Genomic DNA, 13,948 nt, shown 5'->3' on the forward strand with positions numbered 1-13,948 from the left:
AAAAATCAATAATGCTCAGACGTATAATTAAGATATTTGCAGCATATAAATTTATCGTGTACAAAAACAAATGCTCGCGAAAGGCAATATGTGCTGCCCATATGTCAAAAAATATTTCAAGATGTAATACAAAGATTAACTTTCAAGATCAATATCAGATATACGGTATTAACATGATTAAGTTTTTGAACAGCGGTATACTACTGTTGCCTTTATTTATAATTCTTTTTTGTTTCTTTCTCTGAATTTGTGTACTAAGTAATATGTTCTTTCAGTGTTGACGTGATATTGTGTTTCCTCGTTCATTCTGGTTTTTTTTCTAATGAGTGTAATAAAATTAACGGTACCAATTTTCTTGCACCAGATGCGCATTTCGACAATACATGTCTCTTCAGTGATGCTCGTGGCCAAAATATTTGAACTCCAAAGCTTATATAAAAGATGAAGAGCTATAATCCAAAAGGTCCAAAAAGTAAAACCAAATCCGTGAAAGGAATCAGAGCTTTGCATGAGGGAGATACATTCCTTAATTTATAATAATTTCTATCATTTTGTAACAGCAAATTTTAATAACACAAAAAAATCCGTGTTTTCATGCAAGTACCGAAGTACTGGCTACTGGGCTGATGATACCCTCGGGGACTAATAGTCCACCAGCAGAGGCATCGACCCAGTGGTAGTAATAAAATTAACGGTACCAATTTACTGCCTCGTAGAGAGGTTTTATGATCAGGAGAAGTCATGAAATGTCCATAGTCTAATAGCGAGTCTTATAACAATTATAGTTACACTTGATTATCAAAGTTATATTAGTAATGTTAAATTTTTACCAATGCACAGTGAAGGAAAGACAACTCCACCAGATTGATGTACAAGCAGAAGGTATATATATATATATACCGCACATGTTGACTGAATAATGATGAAGATCAATGATTTTGACTTGAATATATTTAACATAGGGGAGCACCTTGGTATAGCTGAATAGTATGATGGGAAAGGTTGGGTTTTCAAGAATGAAGAACAATTTGGAATTAAACATATATCCGTCTTAATAAGCTTTTTTTTAATTTATTAGATTAATGCATGGAAAACTGTCAGTCCTGTTCTACATAATTCTTGTGATTTCTATGTTTTCTCTGTCTCTTTTATTATCTGAAAATGACAAAACAAAAATAACCATAATAGGGAATAGAAATATTGTCATAGCAAAATCTTATACAAATCAATACAAAAGTAATTCTGATGACGATGTAACAGATAAATGTTCAGCAAACATTTGGTAACATGTATACGGTGAAGTGAGTTGGCATGCGTAAGTGTTAAAATATTTTACAAGAAGGGTATATCAGTAGTCAGGTACAAAAAAGTAAAATCACAAACAAAAATGAACTCCGAGGAAAATTCAAAACGGAAAGTCCATAATCAAATAGTAAAATCAAAAAATAAAACACATCAAACGAATGGACAACTGTCATATTCCTGACTTGGTACGCCTTATGTAGAAAATGGTGGATTAAACCTGGTTTTATAGCACTAAACCTCTCAATAGTGTAAGGAAGATTGTTAAATGTCCAATTGAAATATATTTAGTCATACAATAAAATCCCTTCTGTTTGTTAATGCGATAACTTACAATTATTATTATTCATCATTAAATGCCAGTTTTCATTGGTCAATACCAGTTAACTTTTTACTCAAACATATGGATCACTGGGAAAGTGTTTAAATCATTAACCACTCGTTTTGATCAGCGAAAAGGTATCAGATCAAAATCCAAATAGACAACGTAACAGAAATCTCAGCTTATCAAAATTAATTTCACATAGCTAAGAGAGTGTTAGTCTGATCACAGATTGTTAACCTTCGGTTTCGCTCGGTTTACACATTTTTTTAAGGTAACAATTTGCTCTATGTATGAGTTATAATTTCTTATTATTTTACATTGATGAAAACATTTAATGAAATGTTGAAAGATATCAACTTTCATATTTTAATATTGACAAAGATAATCGAGAAGCAGTTGTTTTCTTTAATAAATAAAGCCAACAGTTGTTTTCCGCTGTTCAAGTCATAAATCGAGTGAGAGAAAACAAATCCGAGGGGAAAATATCAACTATATCAGGAAAACAACGAAACAACAGAAACACTGAAGTGCAACAAAAACAAACGCCAATATACATAGAAATGCACTACTTGATCAAAACTACTATATTCTTGACTTTGTACAGGATATTTTGAGAACAAAGGGTGGGTTGAACCTGGTAATATGGCTAGCCAAACCTCCCGCTTATATTGAAATGTTTAGAAATATTACGAAAATGACAACAATACGTGACAGGAATGCAGTACACACAAGCGCAAGAACACTCAGCACTAAGAAACGAATGAATGAATGATATAATAGTACATAACATCATGTAACCTGCAGAATAACATTGGACATCTTCCTTTAACGACAACACAGGACACAACAAACAGGGACGTTTTTTGTAACGGTTTACATTATCGTGAAATTCATACAATTATTTGGAATGAAAACCAAAAACTTACAATTATTTTGACTATACTGGTCCAAACAATTATCATGATTATGACGATCTTGATATGTTATTTTAAATCAATACTGTGACGACGTCACAGTTATTTTGACTAACACAATCACAATACTTTATCCATGAAAAATGGAAATTAAACCGATACACGTCGTATAGCAGTGAAAATGTACACTCGGCAAAACAAGTCATATTCGGGAATAGGTGACATCCAGTACTTATCAGACAGACGACATAGATGTAAAACCACAATCTAAGACGTGGTAAAAATGTCGTTAGTCAGTTTAGACACCAACACATCGTATAGATCAAACAATTCATGATGGTGTCCCTAAAATATACGGAGTGTCATTTTTCATCTTTCCTCCTCATAACTCTGTTGGAGCACTTTCTGTATAATAGGGAGAACACTCCTATGTATAATGTCCGTATAGTGAAAACATGCACGAGAATAACGTACCAATTGATTTGTAAACACCATACGACGGAGCAGAGGGTATGTTACTGCTGAGATATGGGAAATTGATAATTGGAAAGTTGAAAGCATCTCGTTTGTCATAGATTTTAATGTGAAGTCGTCTATCAGTTCCAATATTAAGTAAAAGCAGTACTTCTATTATCAGGATCCTCATTAACATTAACGATATCATTTTCCTTCACCAAATGCGCATTTCGACAATACATATATCTCTTCAGTGATGCTCGAAATATTCAAAAATCCGAAGCTAAGCTAAAAATATGAAGTGCTGATTCTTGTTAACCAAAAAGGATAAAGAGGATAACAAAGCCAGGCAAGAAATCACAGCTTTACATGCGGGGAAATTTTTTTTTGAACAGCAATGCTTAATACCACAATCATGCAAGTATTGGCTGCAGTAAGGTTATAATCAGTACCTTAACATTGTCTACTTATCCGGAAAAACACATCTAGTTCCACAGCAACTATATACACAACGATAATCAGGTCCGTGATGATGACACGTCGCATCATTGTGACATGACAGATGAAAGCTACATTTACATCCTTGTCCAAACATGTCATCTCCCCATTTAGGAACGTCAGTGACTTGCTCTTGTGGCCAGGGATGGACCGGTGCAGGAAGAATTGGTTGGTATCCCCAAACAGGACGTAATTTCCCATTCTTTGTAGGTTTGGAGGTGACTATAATGCAAAAAGAAATAATGGTTTAAAACCACGTAAAAAAACAACAGTAGCAATACAACTACAAGAAAATGCAGAAGAACCAATTCAAAACGGAAATCCGACTGAAAGATTTCCGATTGAACAACTACAACGTTGTTCTTATGATTTCTTGTTTATTTTGGTGGTGTATTTACTATAATGACTGATCAATAGATGTAAATATTTACCAGAAAAGGATAATGTCATGCTTCTTTGTAAAAATGCATTATAAAATCATTGAATTTGTCATTTTTTTTTTAAGTTTATAAACTTCAATTGTATTTTTAAGGTAATTCTTGTTCTTTTTCATATGTTCCTTTTAGTTCGGTTACTTTTTCCCGACTATCTGGGAGGATTAGCTAGATATAAAACGATGTTCAACCTACCATTTTCTCTTCAAATGTCATCTACCAAGTCAGGAATATGGCAGTTGTTATCATATAGTCCGTTTCTATATTTTGGCGTTTGTTTTTGTAGCCGTTCAGTGTTTCTGTTGTTCCGTTGTTTTCCTCTGTTTGGTTTTGTGACTCGTATTTTTTAAGTTAAGTCGATTTATGACGATTTAACAGCGGTATTCTACTGTTGTCTTTATTTTACAACCCTTCCACACAATCTTTTCAGAAAGTAGTTCTCGTATTCAATTTAAGGATTCGTAAAAAAAACCTGTTGCAAATCTGATTGATGCAACTCACATGAAGCTAATTTTGTAATGAAAATAATAAATTTGCTGGATATATTCCAGGAACTGTAATGAGATGATCAAAGCCGTAAATTTTCTCTTTAACAACATCCATGTAAGTTACGGAAGTAACTATTTTAAACGAGTTGTAGGTATTTCCCTGGGCAACAAATGCACCTTTTAATAACAGAAGTTTACAAATGTATTGCGAAAATGTACACAAGGGAACTGACTTAAATTACACAACAATTATTTTTCATTTATAGATTCAGATATTTCAGATTCACAAGCATTCTCTATGCCAAAATATACGACAATGAGATGGTATTTCCCTTTTATAATAACTGTTTGGACGTTTTGGATTTGTTTTAAATATAGAAATCTATGTTTAACAAGTAAGTCATAATGACATAGATCACCGAAAGTTACTATTCAAACTCTTGGGTTAATTGAAAGTCATTTCTGCATTTTGATTTAAGTTTATTTAAACTGTAAGTTTCAACAAATGAGAATTCAAAGATGGAAAAACCATCAACTTTTCTGTGAACAGCTGGTGTTTCATAATGTACATTTGTTCGTTTGCTTACGTCGTTTTGGTGTAGGATGAACATTAAATTTTGTTGTTTGCATATTTTGTTATGTATTTGCCAAAACAAATTGAAAACTCCCCTCAACCTGCAACAATCACCTGATTGTTTCCTTTGTGCTGCAATGTTTACAAAAAATGCATATCTCAGTTTCTAAGCATTCACATATATAGGGCGTCAAGCAATCATCTGATTTAGCATTTGAGGCATCCCACAAAATTTGAAAAATTCTGAAAACGTCATACATAGACTTATGAAAAAACATACACAAGCTTTTAAAACATTTTTTAATATGAATAGGGAATAATATGTTTTGTCTGGAACTGAAATTTTAACGTTCAGAGATCGCGACACTCTCATACACAGGCATCGGGTTTAAATTCCCCATTCTGACCGGACGTGGCTGCGTACATTTACATCCCGCATATAAAAACGGATGCACCACTTTGGCAAGGGGTTATCATCTAATATATCAAAATTCTCCAGTCCAGCTGCCCCCTTCCTTCATCATACGGCCTTTAATACAGGACATATATATCGTGTGAATTGTTAACCTGTTCTAGTCCTGAACATGCATGTACTATTTGCCGCTGAACGTTATGAAATTCACAATCGATCATTCAATCATACTTCGATGATTAAATGAAGTCTCGTGATGCACTAATATCATCCATATCTACCTAATGATTGAAAAGGTTCTCTTCAACTGCATTAAATTGTCTGATATAAAAATAAATGACGAATACGTACCGCCAGAACTTGAAAACAACAGCAACTCTAGAAGAAATAATATCCAAACAGCAGACGAATTCATTTTCTCTCTTTTTCTCAAGAAAAGTTGAATTTTGTTAAAAAATAGATGACCGTCACATGCTTAACGTTAGATAAGAAATATCTTGATACATAATATTATTGTTACTATAAGTACATGTAATTCACATTTTATCAATCAGTATACGGTTGTTTAGTGGTTTGTTTGGGTTATGATGTAATTTCTATCTCAGTATAGTGGTATGTTGTAAGCAGACCGAAATCTTATCGTACGATGTTTTTAAAATATAATTCGTTATTTTGTGCTCATATTATGGATGTAATAAATTATGTTCTGTTTGCACGATATTACAAGCGAAAATCAAATACACTAAGCATTATGTGGCCGTGCATTAATTTCAATTGGGTGCATGCATTTGATTTTCAGTTTTTTTTTAAATGTTTCGATGTTTATTTTGGAGTCAATTTTGCTATACTAGAATACATTATTGTTAATGGACCAGTTGAGACCGCCTCCGGTTGCGGGACTGGTGGCCTTGGACTGCTTTCTGCTTTTTGGAAGGGTTGTTGTCTTTTTGACACATTCCCCGTTTCCATTTTAAAAACTATATTTATTAAAATTTTCTATTTACTCGGAGGGTATACGTGTGAAAAATATAACATCCTTTTCAAACTAAGCATTTTCTTATTTGGCGCGTTTTATGTGAGGAAGTAAGGATAAGGGATAATAAGTTTGCTAGAAACCTTTCGGATAAGGGGAAAATAATGTAATAGTTAATATAAAGAGAGACATTTTTAAACAACTAGTTAAAGGCACAGCCAGTTTTTTGTTTGTTTTTTTTTTTTTTTTCTCCATTTTTTTGTGTTACATAATTATTTTAAATATCATTCACTGTTTATTTTTTGTTTCATCTAAATCATGTAAATGTCACATGAACACCTTAGTACTGTGTGTATGAAAGAAATGACATCAGGGAGCTACATATGATAAGTTATAAGAAAAACCCAGAAACAACATTCCTTGCATATTTCATGAAGTCTCATCATATTAAATTTTGAAATCGGAAGTATTTGTGATAATAAATGTACTAGTATACTGCATGAATTGGAATTTATCTAAGTTTTGATGAATACGCCTACTGTTTTACGTACTTTTCTGTATCGTCCATGTGATCATGCAGATTGATCACGAGCCTTTAAGAGTTTCATCACGGGTGTACTACATTGTCAACTCACAGAGAGTTAACAAGAGTTATTAACCAGACCGCAATTAAAGCATATGCCTAGGTCGGAGATATGCGGTGTATTTGTAGATCAACTGGTCATGTTTGAATACGCTGTTCCCTGTGGAAGGAATGGAGCCGCTAAATCTGATACCTGATGTAGGTGTAGGAGTATTGAGGATGCCACTGTCTCTGTGCGTTAAAGACTCTTTTCAGCCACGTTCGATAGGTGGCCTGTTTTAACACAACATACCCAACATACTCTCCGTTTTCCAGTGACATTCAAACTTTCTCTTTCATAATCTCTTTTGGCATGCATTGTAATCACCAACAAACGAATGTATATCTTAAGTTGGCCTTATCATGAATATGTATGAAATATTTGCCACTGGGCGCGAAGTAAACAATCATCAATAAACTAATGAGACGATCTAGGTAAATTGCCAAGTCTAAGCTCTTTATCAAAGGATATTTTTATAATCTTAGCAATTTCAAGGATTATGGCTCAATCATGTTAATTGTTGGTACAAATTGAAACAATTAGACATTTATAGTTCATTAATCAAAGTATCTTTCATTTATTTAACGAAAACACACATAATCACTATAAAGTCTTATTACATTCTATGTACATGAATTTTCTACTATCACACCAGTTCTATTTCTGTTATCTACAAATTAAATAAAGTATATGTATATAATTATGTATAATGTATACGCATGGTCATGTGTAATTAAAATATGCCGATTCAAAATTGCATGTTTTGACACACTTACTACCAAAAAAACTTGCAAAATTACTTAAGTCCGTCAACAAAATAAGTATAGGCAACATCAAACAGAACAATCCATCCCCATGTCGTCAATTCTTTAGCATGAAATATTTGTGTAAAGCTTATTTCATACGCAATTACTGGTACTGTAATGTTGGTAGTCTTATCATCTGTTGTAACTGTTGCTGTATATTTTAATGTTGATATTTGACATAAATCAAATGTGTAGAAGAAGAGAGAAAACGAAGAAAAACATATCATGCTTATATTTTTTTTTCTAATTTATCTTCCTTTTATAAATATAGCTTCGTGTGTATTTAAAGCTTTGTATGTTTATGATGAAGGTCATATACTAGAAAAACACCCTTTTGTCACATCAAAGTTGAATTTAGAAACAATACTTACTTATCATTTACACAGGTGCGCCAACCTCTTTACTGGTGTGAATGTGATGATGTACACATTTTGTTCCGCAGCAGGAATAGACACATCTATAAACCTCCTGTGAACCGACGGCGTGGTGGCGACATCCCTCGTCACTATGGCAATGTATGTGGAAGGCACATCTACATCCTTTTCCGAACATGTCATCACTCCATCGCGTGTGTCTTTGTTGATACGTTCTCAGTGATGATTCCCTTTTCTTCAGAGGATTTGATAAAACTGGAGAAAATAAAGCAACGACAAGGATATACTCATATTTTAAACATGGCCTACATAAAAAGTAGGTTTTACTGTGTAAATCAAATATTTGATGTATGTTTTCATACTTACTAGTATCTACGTTCATTTAAAGGAAGCAAATTTGTCTTTTCATATAAAGTGTCCGTAGAGAAACTATAAACTGTGATTAGAGTAGAACTGGTTTAATACATACCACCATTAAGAATAAGTAAAATAAGAAACGATAACAGCCAAATTTTCAACATCCTAACATGCGTATGTATCTTGTTTTGACTGACAGGATTAGTTATGTCGATATATAAATGTTAATAAGTAAACAAGCTTACTAGTCTGTAAAAATGTGATAAGAAGAAGATTTATCCCACACATCTTCTATTATATCCGAATTTAGCCAATTATAAATGTTTTTATTTTCCCTAGGTTCAGGAGATACAATGGTTGCTATCAAAACAGACTATTTAGTTTAATGGATGTGCGGGATGGCGTTTTCATCCTTTGATGGAGATAGAAATGAACAAATAATTGTCATGCAGAGGAAATCTATTGTTACATTTAGATTGATAAAAGGTTAATGATATTATGAAGACAAACTCTACATTCCATACCATTCATACCTCGAGATTCATACTCAATCAATCCACTTTCATTATTTTATATTAAAACGTAATGGCTCACAATTTTTTTTTCTACGTCCAAATTGATAAAACGTTTATGGTATTTTTATTGACCTTTTGTTCCTATTTTTGTGCTTCCACTTTCGGGACTATAAAAACTGGTATTTCAAAATCACTGTAACTACATACAGATTGACGAAACGTTAATGTATTATGAATACGAACCCTGCTTCACATTTTGGTCCTACTAGATGATCCCGCGTTCAGGAAATAATAATGTTCTAGTATATTGCAATTGGAAAAAAAAAGTAAGATGAATGTCTCTACGTTTTGCATTCTATCATAATAATAATAAAAAAAATACGCCTATACACCAGAACGCATTTTCTCGTATCGCTCCATGTTACATTGATGAGGAGAGTTTCATATTTTATGATGAAAGGAATGAGTGTTCAAGAATTTCAACAAGTAGTATTTCCCCAGGCCGTCAGTAAACTACTGCCATGAGTCGAAAGTATTGCTTATTCGGTCGGAATGGGAACGTTAATGCCCGATCTTGGGAGTATGCCAAGGGCTCTGTTTAATATAAAGAAACATTTGAACAACTCTTGAAGAAGTCCGTAGGTGGCCTGTTTCAAAGCAAGAACTGGACATACCCAACATACTCAGGGGCGGATCCAGCCATTTTAAAAGGGTGGTCCAACTATATGCTCCCATTCAAATGCATTGATCGGCCAAAAAAGGGGGGGTTCCAACCCGACCCCCCTTTTTTTGGCCGATCAATGCATTTGAATGGATCCGCCAATGATACTCTCCATTTTAATAAGACAGTCCAAAATGTCCCTGTCATCATTCCCGTACACACCGGGATTACAAAAACCACCTGACTTATTTCAACGGTTTTCTGATTTTATTTTGTCTCGAATATGCATTACATAATTGCCACTCGAGGTAAACTATTATCAATATAAGGCGTCAGGGCAATTAATTTATCTAATCTTGGTGTTTCGGGAAATTCGGCTTATTGGTGCAATGTCAAACCATTGGCCAAGTCGGATACATACACATCATTAATACAATTATTCTAAATTAATTTATAAAAGTCAAAACATACAATGACTGAATATGTTTCACTTATTTAATAGTATGCAAATGAATGACATGTTCACTTTTTTGATATTATGCACATGAATGTTCAGTAATTTGATATTATGTACATGATTGTTCACTTGTTTGGTATTATGCACATGAATGTTCAATTATTTAACATCATACACTAACATTAAACACCACTTCTGTATCTTTTCTTTTCTTTTCTACAAATAAATAAAGTATTTTATGTTCGATGATTTTCATATTTTATACAAATGATTATATACGCCGATGCTAATGTACTACTGGATATATTAGACTGTCAACACTGAAACACTAAAGTTGTGAGTTTCCGCACGTGACATGCGCGTAGGACTCCAATCGTTTCCGGATTCCGCAACCAATACAAACAGTCCGCCAAAAAATAGCCAACAGTTCTGACTGTTGCGTTAAACACAAATCAATCAATCAATTGAACAGTTACTGTTCATGATTTGTGTATGCGCCAAAATTTTGAAGACAAATCGATATCATATGATTTTAGTTGATGCAAATTCTTTACATGAAGTATAATTTCAGTGACAATACCATAGCTGAAAACTTTTCTTTCATATAAATTACTATATTGTTGGTTCTCTAAATTAATTATCGAAAGTATGAGATGGCACCAGATTCTTCGTAAATTCATCTTTTCCCCAAAAAAAATCGCGAAACACTTCCCAAAATTTTTAATAATAAAAGTATAAATATTATTCAAATATACTTGATATGTCTGAAAATTGGTTTTATTTAACTTGAGGTATCTTGTCTCAGGAAACCTTACCTCACTTTTATTTCAACATATTTTAAATGCTTCATGTAGGAAATTTCAAAACAAAACGCTTGTCTCCATATCAAATTGTGTTCACATATTTTAAATGCTTCATGTAGGAAATTTCAAAACAAAACGCTTGTCTCCATATCAAATTGTGTTCACAGCGAGTGCCTTGCAAGAAGCAAATTCTGTTTTCCCTCAGACGTAGCCCTGATTTTTCGGGATCAATATCTTATTTATTTGTCTTTTGTTCATTGATTGCCCTTCTGTATTCTGTTAGTGTTGCATTCCTTTTGTAATCTAGTAATTTTGTTATGAACTTGATCATGAGTTTAAAAAAAAAACAGCAGCCTCAGACTTATTATGTGAATTCCATTTTTACTTTATCATGCACATTGGTCTTTTGATGTTGTCCCTAGAAACTTAAGTCTTACACTGAATTTATACATTTTGCTTTGAGACCAAAATATTGTCATAAAATTATTAATACAAAACTTGCATTTTCAGATTATGAAAGGGTCTTCGGAACACTCAGAAAGCATGATTTGTTCTATAGCTTCTTGGGCCTTCAGTGGCTCCAAAACCTTTTTAAAAAAAAATGCCTCGCTCCGCTCGGCGAAATATGTTTGCCAATACTTTAAAAGAGGCGTTACAACCAAACTTTAATACTATGTATAAATCCAATACATGTATATGCAGTTGGGAATATAAAAGATTCATTTCTGCAGAGGATGATGCTTAATTTTGAATAAAATGGTACATATGACTTGACTATAGATGTATTATTATTTCGAATATCATAAATATAGTTGTGAAAATGAATAATCAGTCCCTTGCTTTAATGAAAATGAAAAATCTTGCTTCAATAGTGCAGAAAATGAATAATCGGTCCTCTTAGTCCCCCCCCCCCCCCCAGAATATCAAATGGTCGTCCCCTTATACATTTTTATGTTCATGTTTTTTTTAAAAAAAAGAAAAGAAATAAAGAATAAAAAAAAACTATAAGACTCTTGCATTGTGTATATCTCAATCGTAATCTTGCTAATGTGTTCAGCTTTGAGTGTTTGGAGGTCAAACTTGACTTTGCTTGAAATTTGTAACAAAACTTACTACTCATGGCCAACCTCTTTACTAGTGTGAGGCACGTGCATGTGATGTGGCACACATTTTGTTCCACAGCATTTGGTAAAGTAACATATATAGACCTCGTGAGAATCTGCAGCATGATGGCGACATTCCGCGTCATTATGACAATGTACGTGGAAGTCACAACTGCATCCTTTCCCATACATGTCTGGGCCCCATCGCTTTTCTCTTCTCAATAACGATGTCAGTGCTGTTTCCTTTTTCCTCGATGGATTTGATAGCACTGGAAAGGGGTAATATGAGGATATAAATGTATTCTGTTTAAAGCATGGCATGCATGTAAAACTCTTGTTCACACCATACGTCGCGTAGTGATAACCTATTTTTGATATATATATATATCAATATTTGTTTTGCGATGGGGCTTGGTAGGTGGAGGTAGATGAATTTTGTTTTGTATTTCGATGTTTGCAAATGAAGAGAGGGGGATTCAACATGGACTTTAAAAATGTTCCTGAATCTTATTGAAATATTTTTTTTTTTTTTTATTAAAGTAATACAAAAATAATAGTTTCAAACTGTGTGTCCCCATGAAATGAATGTTACCTTTAGAACATTGTTCTATTGATTTGTAGATCTTTTGGGAGTTCTAAAGATGTCAACATTATGCGGGCTAAAACAGTATAACAACTGACGAAACAAGAATTTGGAAATTATTGATTGATAGATATTTGGTTGGTCAACGTCCGTCCAGTGTCAAATATTCATGCATGTTAATAACGAGAACAAGGTACCAATGAATACAATATACCTGTAATAGAGACTGTCTGGAATGAAGATCGGGGAAATCAGTTAGTATTCTAATATGCCATATATATACGAACCCCTCAAACAGTTGTTGCAAGGATTATTAACGTGTAAAGAGCATCGGATTGAAGTTCCCCATATGACAGGACATGGCTGGGTCTTGTACATCACACAGTGCCAAAGGGACACCGCACTTTGGCATGTGATTTACTGGGTGTACTGCCAATCGAAAGAAGACCTAAGTAACTATATTTTTATTCCTCAGTCATCCTTTTTAAAAAGATTTTTTTGTTTTTGTGTTAACTGAAGAAGAAAAATGACATCGTCGAAGACAAGGTGACAAATCTCTTCTTTTCCCACTGAAAATCAAATGGGTTTACTATTCATTATAAAATCCAATTTCTGATCTACTTTTATGTACACTTAACCCAAAGTGAATTTTCAATATTCCTCTTATCTATCTTAGTTAATTTAAAGCATTAAAATTTTAATTAAATATGGTATGTTCTTGGAGAAACTGAATTGTATTCAAATTTAAATAAAAGCAATACATACCACAATTAAGACTAAGTAAAATAAGAAACGATATCAACAAAATTTTCAACATCCTCACATGTGTATGTATCTTATTTTGAGATAAGAACAAGATTTATCCCATATACTATGTACACCCTGTATTATATCTGAATTTAACCAATTATAAATGTTTTGATTTTTTGTCGGTTCAAGAGATACAATGGTTGCTATCAAAACAGACTATTTAGTTTAATGGATGTGCATAATGGCGTTTTCATCCTTTGATGGAGATAGAAATAATTGAAGTGCAGAGGAAATCCATCGCTGTACATTTAGATTGATATAAGGTTAATGATATTATGAATCATGTGACGGCATTCTTTGACTTTAGGGGGCTTGACATTTCTAGATTTTACTTTAGGGTAGTGTGTCCATAAAAGGATATTGGCAACTTTGGTATACGCAAGCAAGACAGCCACCTATATCCATAATTAAAATTGATAAGTTGTCGCTATCTTAACGTCCAGTGAAAGTTATTTCATGTGTATTTAGTATGAGAAACTA

At 33.2% G+C, this 13,948-nt stretch overlaps 3 long non-coding RNA genes across 3 annotated transcripts; all 3 read right to left on the minus strand.

Annotated features, from left to right (window-relative positions):
- Positions 1-1,027: 1,027 nt before the first annotated feature.
- On the minus strand, positions 1,028-5,914 carry LOC143048029 (uncharacterized). The gene is made up of 3 exons (XR_012969716.1): positions 5,755-5,914; positions 3,450-3,717; positions 1,028-1,155 (listed from the first exon to the last, which is right to left on the minus strand). It is a non-coding gene; the product is annotated as an uncharacterized LOC143048029 (long non-coding RNA).
- Positions 5,915-7,545: 1,631 nt separating this feature from the next.
- LOC143048030 (uncharacterized) lies at positions 7,546-8,784 on the minus strand. The gene is made up of 3 exons (XR_012969717.1): positions 8,649-8,784; positions 8,177-8,434; positions 7,546-7,669 (listed from the first exon to the last, which is right to left on the minus strand). It is a non-coding gene; the product is annotated as an uncharacterized LOC143048030 (long non-coding RNA).
- Positions 8,785-10,180: 1,396 nt separating this feature from the next.
- Positions 10,181-13,556, minus strand: LOC143048031 (uncharacterized). Its single transcript, XR_012969719.1, has 3 exons — positions 13,424-13,556; positions 12,086-12,344; positions 10,181-10,385 (listed from the first exon to the last, which is right to left on the minus strand). It is a non-coding gene; the product is annotated as an uncharacterized LOC143048031 (long non-coding RNA).
- Positions 13,557-13,948: the final 392 nt, after the last annotated feature.

The sequence above is a fragment of the Mytilus galloprovincialis genome, chromosome 10 (assembly GCF_965363235.1).
Source record: "Mytilus galloprovincialis chromosome 10, xbMytGall1.hap1.1, whole genome shotgun sequence".
NCBI classification, from domain to species: Eukaryota; Metazoa; Mollusca; class Bivalvia; order Mytilida; family Mytilidae; genus Mytilus; species Mytilus galloprovincialis.